Source organism: Triticum dicoccoides, chromosome 7A (assembly GCF_002162155.2).
Source record: "Triticum dicoccoides isolate Atlit2015 ecotype Zavitan chromosome 7A, WEW_v2.0, whole genome shotgun sequence".
In the NCBI taxonomy this organism is placed as follows: Eukaryota; Viridiplantae; Streptophyta; class Magnoliopsida; order Poales; family Poaceae; genus Triticum; species Triticum dicoccoides.
In genome coordinates, this window is record NC_041392.1 from 248,992,184 (window position 1) to 249,002,379 (window position 10,196).

Sequence of the window (10,196 nt, forward strand, 5' to 3'; positions counted from 1 at the left end):
TAATATCTCACCCAAACTAACAATTCCTACATCCAGCTGTATCCATCCTTCAACACATAACCAAGAAACCTTTCGAAATCGTTTACCTCAACCTTCGAAAAGCATCCGTTATACGAGTTATGGCAATACTCCCGAACTCCCACCCCAGTACTAGGTGGCATCGAGGTTATCTCACCAACAACTGCATAAAAGAGATTTTTGATGTCGGCGAACTCAGATATTCCAGAACTGCAACGATAAAATTGTGACGACAACACCTCGGAGCTCAACTCCCCGGGACACTACCACAACCCCTAAATGTCAGGAGGCACCAAGAACAATGTTCTCGTCACAAAACCATCGGAACGATTCCAAGATACCCGCGTGATCCTAAATTTTTTAGTGAAATTTGAGGAGAGAAGGGTCAAAACTTCTACGTCAGGAGGCCTCACCAGAGCGATTAAGGGACTGAGGAGTAAAAAGAATCCTACTCTCCAATATATATAATCCTAAGACTCAAAACATTTTGTTCTAGACTCAACAACATCAGCGATTCGATCAAGCAGGGGGCTCCTAAGTCGGGGATGGCTCTGATTACCAACTTGTAACACCCACGATGCGACTATACCTCCCACATAGTAGGCATGTCGCAAGAGGGGTATTCTTTACACATCTCATGTACTGAATAAGAAAGGGATGAGTTGGCTTACAATCACCACTTCACACAATACATAAATATATCAAACATCATCCAGAATACAATCAAGGTCCGACTACGGTACCAAAATAAAGAAAGACAACCCCAAATGCTATATCCCCGATCGACCCGACTGGGCTCCACTATTGATCAACTAGAAACGAAACAACACAATGAACACGATCTTCATCGAGCTCCCACTTGAGCTCAGCTGCGTCATCTGCAATGGTATCATCGGCACCTGCAACTGTGTGGAAATATCTGTGAGTCACGAGGACTCAGCAATCTCGCACCCGCGAGATCAAGACTATTTAAGCTTATGGGTAGGAAAGGGTAGTGAGGTGGAGTTACAGCAAGGACTAGTATATATGGTGGCTAACTTACGCAAATGAGAGCGAGAAGAGAAGCAAAGCACGATCGAGAAGCTATAAGTGATCAAGAAGTGATCCTGAGACTACTTACGTTCAAGCATAACACAGGAACCGTGTTCACTTCCCGGACTCCGCCGAAAAGAGACCATCACGGCTACACACGCGGTTGATTCATTTTAATTAAGTTAAGTGTCAAGTTCTCTACAACCGGATATTAACAAATTCCCATCTGCCACATAACCGCGGGGACGGCTCTCGAAAGTTTATACCCAGCAGGGGTGTCCCAACTTAGCCCATCACAAGCTCTCACGGTCAACGAAGGATATTCCTTCTCCCAGGAAGACTCGATTAGTCTCGGAATCCCGGTTACAAGACATTTCGACAATGGTAAAACAAGATCAGCAAGACCGCCCGATGTGCCGACATCCCGATAGGAGCTGCACATATCTCGTTCTCAGGGCAACACCGGATAAGCTAAGCGTACAGGTACCAACATAAACCAAGTTGCCAAGGGACGGTCCCGCATGGTGCTCTGGTTCGGACCAACACTTAGACAAGCACTGACCTGGGGGTCTTAAAATAAAGATGACCCTCGGGTTGGCCGACCCGAGGGAAGGGTAGGTGGTGGTGAGGCAAATGGTAAAACCAAGGTTGGTCCTTGTTGGAGGAGTTTTATTCAAAGCGAACTGTCAAGGGGTCCCCATAACACCCAACCGTGTAAGGAACACAAAATCAAGGAACATAACACCGGTATGACGGAAACTAGGGCGGCAAGAGTGGAACAAAACACTAGGCATAAGGCCGAGCCTTCCACCCTATACCAAGTATATAGATGCATTAATTAACATAATAGATATTGTGATATCCCAACAAATCCATGTTCCAACATGGAACAAACTTCATCTTCACCTACAACTAGCAACGCTATAAGAGGGGTTGATCAAAGCGGTGACATAGCCAAATAACGGTTTGCTAGGAAAAGGTGGGTTAGAGGCTTGACATGGCAACATGGGAGGCATGATATAGCAAGTGGTAGGTAGTGCGGCATAGCAATAGAGCGAGCAACTAGCAAGTAAAGATAGAAGTGATTTCGAGGGTATGGTCATCTTGCCTGAAATCCCGCAAGGAAGAAGAACGAGTCCATGAAAAAGACAAACGGACGGAGTCGAACGGATCCTCACAACTCCGGAACGAAACCGAAGCTAACAAGAGAAGCAACCCAGAAAGAAGCAAGCAACATAGTAAACAACCATCACATAAACATGGCATGACGCACAACCAACTATGATGCATGTCCGGTTTAATGATTCATGGCATGGCAAAGTGCACAAACAATACTACAAGTTAAGTGGAGCTCAATATGCAACGAGTTGCATATTGACGGAACACCACATCAATTATTTAGTTCACTCTCGTTTATGTACCCAACAATATTAAATGTTATTAAGCATGGCAAGAGGCGAGGCATATGAAAACTACCTATCTAAGCAATTTAAATGGGGTCGGAGCCATTAACCAACAATTCCGGTAAATCCCCATATGCATTTAGCAAATGAAGCAAACAACAATTTAAATCTTCTTGATGTTGTTATCATGATGCGGATGACATATTTAAGTTGGATGCAAAATTTATGAAAATGTTGATAAGAGCATGATAAGAAGCATTTGTCATCGTGGTGGAAACGAAAGGGGTGCCACGGCAACGAATCCTAAAATGATGACACGGCACCATATCGGTTCCGGTAGCTCATGAAGATACCGGTGCAAAAGGAAAAGTGATGGGAGCGTGTCAAAAGATGGTGGGGTAATCCCGATAACCGGGTGTCCCACGAGACGACGGTATGGCAACGGGGAACATGCAAGAAACACGTCGGGCACGATGCAAACGCGAGCATTTCATACAACATATGCATTCGTCCACGGGCGGTCGTTCTCGGCGGTATACCATTAAAGCATGCAAACGGGATGGTTCTCGTTCAGTGTAAAGTAGAGGAAGTAGACGTTCACGGCCGTCGTGGAAGTAGTCGTTCTCGCTACGGTAGTGGAGTAGTGGTACACGTTCGTTTCGGAGAGGTACTTGACGAAACCAATGTCTTCGGGGCACCGGTAGTTATACACTTGGTTATGTCGGATCCACAGCGACGGTAGTGGTACATCTCGTAGTGGAACTTGACGGGTCCGAGGGCTCCGGGCGTTGTGGTACTTGGCGACATGCACGGGATGGTAGTTGTACACGGTCATCGTGGGAAGTAGAGGTACACACGAAGGTAGTTAAACTTGACGGTTCCGCTATACGGGTCTTCGGCGGCAGTAGTCGTTCTCATTCGTTGACGTTCGGGTCTTCCATAGAGGTACTTGACGCATGCATTACACGGGTCTTCGCCGACGGTAGTGGTACACGGTTGTAGTCGAACTTGACGGGACATGGGTGTTGTGGTACTCGTCGCGTTCCGGAACCAAAGTGGTACTAGGCATCGGTTAAACCTTCGAGGGACTTGCGTATCCGAAGGGGTACTTTTCAATCGACGGACATCGTGGTACTTGTCGGTCCGAGTCTTGGTGTATCCAAAACAGTCGTTGGTGGTGGTCGTTCGGGCGCCGCACGTCGCGGTACTTGGTGAAAGAAAACACGGACGCGGGGACGTGGCAACAGAAGCAGCCCACATGGTCATGGCGCATGAAGAAGACGTGCGGAGCTGCCGATGGTGGAGCGAGGCAAGGACGCAGCGGGTGGTCAACGCCCATGGCGGTTCAGGGCACGGTGCAGGGCTGCAGGCCGACGCTGCTGGCGACCTGGGGGCATCGGGACCCGAAGCAGAGGAGCGGGCAGGCGTAGCTAGGCAGGAAGCGGCTCGGGCTGCGTCTTGCTCGCCGGCAACGACTGGAGGCGAAAGACACCGGCGTAGGTTGGTAGAGGAGGGCAGCTAGCGTCCTCGAGGTCCCCTGCTCGCGAGCACATGGATGCGCGAGGCACAGGAGGAGGCAAGCAGGCGAGGGAAAGGCGGGGGCGCGCGACTAGGCGACATTGGCGCTCCTGCGGGCATTCATGGTGGCGGCGGATCAAGAAGATGGACGGCGGCAGGGCGCGAGGGCACTTGAGGGCGCGGGGGTCACGCTTGAAGGAATGAGGGGAGGGGATCGAGAGAGGGAGAAGGGATCGGGCGCTAGGTGGAAGGCGGGGAAGGGGGGATCGAACGAGGCACGCTCTCGCTGTCTGCTGCGGCGCGAGGGGAAACTAGAGGGGGAGGACGACGTGAGGGTTCGGTCGGCCTAGGGTTAGGTTTAGGTGCGGGCTGGCCTAGGTGCCAAGGGGCGGCTGGGCCTGCTGGAGCGTAGCTGGGCCGGTCCGTGAGGAAGGAGGCCCATGTGGTTGGGGTGCGGTCTGTTGCTGCTGGGCTGCGGCGGCTTGCGCGCAGGGAGGTCGGCCCAGGTAAGCAGAGGTGAGCCCTTTTCTTTTATTTGATATTTTCTTCAAACGGAAAATAAACTAAAAAGGCCAGGGTCAAAGGAAAGGGGCACAATAAAAATAAAAATATTCTCAAGAACCTGAGATAGTGCTCTATTTGAATAAATTGTCTTGGATATTTTTAGAGGTAAGGAAATAAGTCAAGTGTGAATATAGTTCAAACTTGAGATATTTTAAAACCTAACCCAAAACAACTTCAAATTTGATGGAATTGGCAGGGGGGTTTAGGACAGGTAGAAAGGTTTATGAGGAAGAGATGGGCATTAATGGGGTGAGGATATATGATCTTTCAAAATGAAAACAAGGAATGGATAGAAGATGGAGGTGATGATGCAAGATCAAATGCATGAAGCATGCAACAACACAACATGTATGAACTCACACCAAGCATAATGCAACATGTGAGGAGGCCGTGATGCAACAATTAATGACAAGACAAGACAATACAATGCAATGAGAAACAAAATAAAACCCAAATAGGAAACCGAAAAGATGAAACCACTAGAAATTGATGACGAACAAGATGGATATATTGCCAAATTGGGAAAAGTTACATATGGGGTGTTACGTCGGGTGCTTACCCCGGGTACTTGAGGTACCGCGGGTCGTGGATGACACGGAAGTTCCCCGGATCTTGTGGGTAAAGTGTGCAACCTCTGCAGAGTGTAAAACTATTCGAATAGTCGTGTCCATAGTCAAGGACAGTTGGGCGGTGCTGCTTAAACTACGTCCAGAGTTTTCAAACCGTGTGTGTGTGTGTGTGTGTGTGTTGATAAAACTAATTGGGTTAAGTTAGATGGCTTGACACGATGATCAAGTTGGATTGGTGTCTAGCTCCGCTTATGTTGATATCTGTAACTTGTTCATATAGATACATGTGCTCTCGTGAGGCATACTTTACATGTTGATAGATCATGTCATTGCACTCAAAACTAGCTTTCTGCAACTACCTACTTAGTGCTATATCATTGCATTATTGTGCCCTGTCCCAATCATGGGTTGCTTGCGAGTACATTCAAATTACTCATTGGCTTGCCACTGGTTATTTAATTGGCCAGGCATGGAAGAACAGGAGTTCGAAGAAGAGTTCTTTGGAGACGAACAAGCGAACTAGGACGTTTCCCAGTCAGAATGGTTGTAGGGTTAAGGCAGACGGCATGTGTTCTACTTATCGACGAAGATTTCCGCTGCTTAAGTTTATTTGGTACTCAGCCCTTATGGCTCTATCCATGTAAGACTTGACCATAATGGTCATAATTTGTGTAAGACGGTATGTATAGATGTAAGACTCTTGTTATTCAGCTTCTATGTGTTCAGTGAGCATTGATCTCTGGGATCACTGTACGCGTGCATTCGGTGATCACGACTTATGAGTTGGGGTCCCCACAGATACACACATACTTTCACTTTTACTTGTTTCCTTTTCAGGTCTCAATCCCACAGGCACCATCTGATGGTGTGGTCATCGGTCCTCTTAAAGGAAAAACACACCAAGACGACGAGAAACGCAGATATATGGGGGACTTTTTAGGTGATTCCGTTAACGATAACTCTACCTGTTTTTCAGGACCCACATGCAGCTCTCTCTTGGTTTCGGCATGTCAAATAGCTTGTTGCTTATCACACTACCTGTATCAATGTGCCTTGACGTACTAATTAAATTACAATGAGAATAGTTTGCGGTTGGAGCTGTAGGACTCCAGCTTTTTACCTTCGTACCTTTTCTGCTTTCTTTCTTTTTTTCAGCTCCCTTGTGGACAATCCTATCAGGTAGCACCCGTACACTTTGGTACACTTGCTATTTGCCAGGGGCTTCATAGCACCCCACATTACTGCAACAAATGTCCGAACACTTTTTATAAGTATAGTTCGGCACACCGAATTTAGCATTATATGCATTGGCTCTGAATCATGTCTTTGGTCAATAGTTTGGTTGCCCGACTCTTGTGCTTGCTACCTTACATTCCTCTATATTGGCTAAGGTAGTAAAGGGAGAACTACTGTGATTGTGACTTGGTTTATCCAAAGGAGAACCTCAGTAGATAAAGCCGAAAACTGACTGTCATGATGCGGCGTGAGCCGGTCAGCTGTTCGGAGGTTGCAAATCGTTGGAGATTTCTTCCGCATTACGCGAAGGATTGGTACTTCCCGATCAGACGCTTATAGCACTCTAGTTCGGATACTAGGGGCTACGCCCATGTTTTTATTGTCGCACTCCTATGGCTAAGTGAGGGCGTTACAGCCGCATAGTCTGGTTGCCTGGTTTGTTGTGCTAAACAACTCCTTCAAGGACCATCTAATTGGATCAAGATTGTTTAGATTCCATCCCGAACACACCCGTACTACCTATGTGGGGGCAAAAGCCGACAACTGGTTAACCCTCAGATTTCATACAACACGGCCGCACAGGAAGTAAAAATTTAAAAACATAACAAGCATTATATTGCATAAACACTTTGTTTTATCATACAAGGCAGAGGGAGCTCGCATACATTCATTCAAAGATAGTGTCTTTCGCACCGTGATCCAAAACAATGCGGGATCCCTCCAGGACACCATAAAAATACAACTCGGGTCAGCGGTGCTCCTTGCCCTCAGGTGGCCCCTCGGTCATTAGCTTCTTGGCATCCATCTTCGTCCAGTGCGTTTTGACGCGGGCAAAGGCCATCCGTGCACCTTCGATACAGACCGACCGCTTTATAACCTCAAGATGGGGGAAGGCATCAACAGGCCGCTTCACAAGTCTGAAGTAGCTGCTAGGTATCGGCGCGGCAGGCCATAGTCAGACTATCAGCTCCTTCATGGCTAGCTCGGCCGCCTTGTGCAGCTCGACCAGCTGTTTCAGCTGGACGCTAAAGGACACCGGATGTTCGGGTCCAAGATATTGAGACCAGAACAACTTCTCCATGGAACTCCCTTCCTCGGCTTGATAGAACTCGGCGGCGTCTGATATGCTGCGCGGCAAATCCGTAAACGCCCCTGGAGAGCTCCAATTCGGGTAAGTAAAAGGAACGCTTCCTTCACAGACTTGCTTTGCATAATGAAAGCCTTACCCGCCGCGATCTTCCGGGCCGCCTGGGTTTCATGAAGGGCGCTCCGGCTTCGGCTCGAGCCTCTTGCGCGCTTTGGAGGGCCTTCGCAAGTTTGGACGCTTGTGTCTTAGAATCACGCTCCAAGGACTCGTACTTCTTGACGGCGTCCTGGAGCTCTTGTTGAACCTCGCCGACCCGGGCCTCGTGCTTCTCGCGCGCGGCGCTTTCCTTGGCCGCTTTGTCCTCGGCCTTCTCTAATGCCTTCTTGAGGGCCGCCACCTTGGTCGTGGCCCTAATAAAGTTCATGGAACTTTAGTCAGCACGAATCATTCATCCTTCCTAAATATACACGCAGGTTACTGCATACCTTTGCTGTCCTCGAGCTGCTTCTTCATGAGGCCGAGCTCTTTCTCGGCCCGCTCCAGGTTCTGCTTCAGTCTAGAGACCTCCACAGTGTGAGCGGCAGCAGCCAGCAGCGACACCTGCTTATTCACATAGACATCTTATGTTAGACTCCTGCGAAAATTATTTTGATCCCCTGTTCGGCTTTTCCTTTCAGGAGACCGAACAGAGCATCAGGGGCTACTGTCCACATTGTGATATGTTTCTACAATTGTTACCTCAAAGCCTGTTAAAAGGCTAGTGCAGGCCTCGGTCAGTCCGCCTTTGGCATACTGAACCTTTTCGATCACCGTACCCATAAGTTCACGGTGCTCATCCAAAATGGAGGCGCCTCACAACGCTTCCAGCAAATAATCCGGTGCCTCTGGTTGGACAGAGGTCACCGGTGGAACAGACACACCTCCTCCTTTCGGGGAAGGCCGTTTTCTGGACTCCGGAGCCGTGTAGGTCTCCGGAATGGTATCTGGCTGAGGGCCGAAGGGAACTTGAACCCCATTGCCAGTCCCCATGGGGGCATTTTCCCCCATGTGTCCGGCGGGCGAGGAGTCATCCTGGGGCGCCACTTTAACGATTTCTGGAATCCCCCCTGGTCTAGGAAGGTCCTTTGGGATGCCACCTCGTCATCACCCTTGGGTGAGGAAGAGTGAGCGGGCGGCGGAGACATGCAGGCCATGTCCTTTGAGTCTAGCAAACCCTCTGTCGAGGATCGCGGGGAGCCGTCGCGGGCCAGACTGTAATGACATAGTTTAAACATATTAATATTATAAATTGGAAAGGCCAGGTATTGGGAGGTGCATAGGGTTTTGGTACTTACGAGGCAGCCCGAGGCTTGGTCTGGGGCATTCGCTCCGGACTGCTTTCGACATCCCATGCAGAGTTACCCGCAAGGGAGCCATTCCCCCTCTTGGGCGCCTTCGCCTCCAGATTCATGGAGGCCTCTCTTTTCTTCTTTCCTCCCTCCGGGGGGGGGGGAGCCGCCTTCTTCTTCCTCCTCGTTGTCGTCTTCGGCGACCGAAGAGTCAGTATGGTCTTCGGACGACATATCCGAAGCACCTTTTCGCCGAAGGCCACTCCTGCTCCCTTTGGCCGTCTTCTTGGCCTTCTTCTCCGGCACATCATAAGGCGCCGGAAAATAGCATCTTTGTTAGGAGTGGGGTTTCCTCATCTTCAGGAAGTGGAGATAAACAATTAATCTGCCCCGCTACGTCAATCCAGGCCTGAAAATTGATAGGAAGGCTTGGACTCCTTCCCAAAATATGCCAGTAAAGGCTATACCTTGAATACATGAAAGAGCTTACCAAATTGTCCTGGCGCTTTAAGCTGAGCCCACGATCTTCGACCGTAGGCGGTGGTATCTCGACGGCCTTGAAGAGAACTTTCCAGATATCTTCATGCGTTGTGCCGAAGATCTCTAGTAGCGTCTGGTTCTTGGCCAGATCGAACTCCCACAAATAGCAAGTCCGGCGTTGGCACGGAAGGATCCGACGAATGAGCATAACCTGGATCACGTTCACGAGTTTGATCCTCTTGGTTACCATGTTCTGAACGCACATCTAGAGCCCAGTCAGCTCCCTCGAAGAGCCCCAGGCGAGGCCCGTCTCTTGCCAGGAGGTGAGCCGTAGTGGAGCTCCGAATCGAAATTCAGGGGCCGCCGCCCAGTTGGTGTCGCGCGGCTCAGTGATGTAGAACCACCCGGACTTCCACCCCTTCACCATCTCCACAAAGGAGCCTTCGGGCCATGTGACGTTTGGCATCTTGCCCACCATGGCGCCTCCGCACTCTGCTTGTTGGCCTCTCACCATCTTCGGGTTTACATTGAAAGTCTTCCACCATAGGCTGAAGTGAGGCAGGATGCATAGGAAGGCCTCGCAAACGACTATGAATGTCGAGATGTTGAGGATAAAGTTGGGGGCTAGATCATGGAAGTCCATCTCGTAGTAAAACATCAGTCCGCGGACAAACGGGTGGAGAGGGAATCCCAGCCGATAGATGAAATGTGCGAGAAACACAACCCTCTCATGGGCTCTGGGGTAGGGACGATCTGTCCTTCGGCCGAGAGACGGTGAACGATCTCCTTGGCCAGGTATCCGGCCTCTTTGAGCTCCTTGATGTCTTTCTTCCTAACAGAAGAAGCCATCCACTTGCCACCAGCTCTAGATCCGGACATGGTTGGAGTGTTTTCTCCGGCGGGGGAATCTAGGGCTTGGGCGCTAGAGCTCTAGAATGGATGGGCAGAGGAAGGAGGAGGC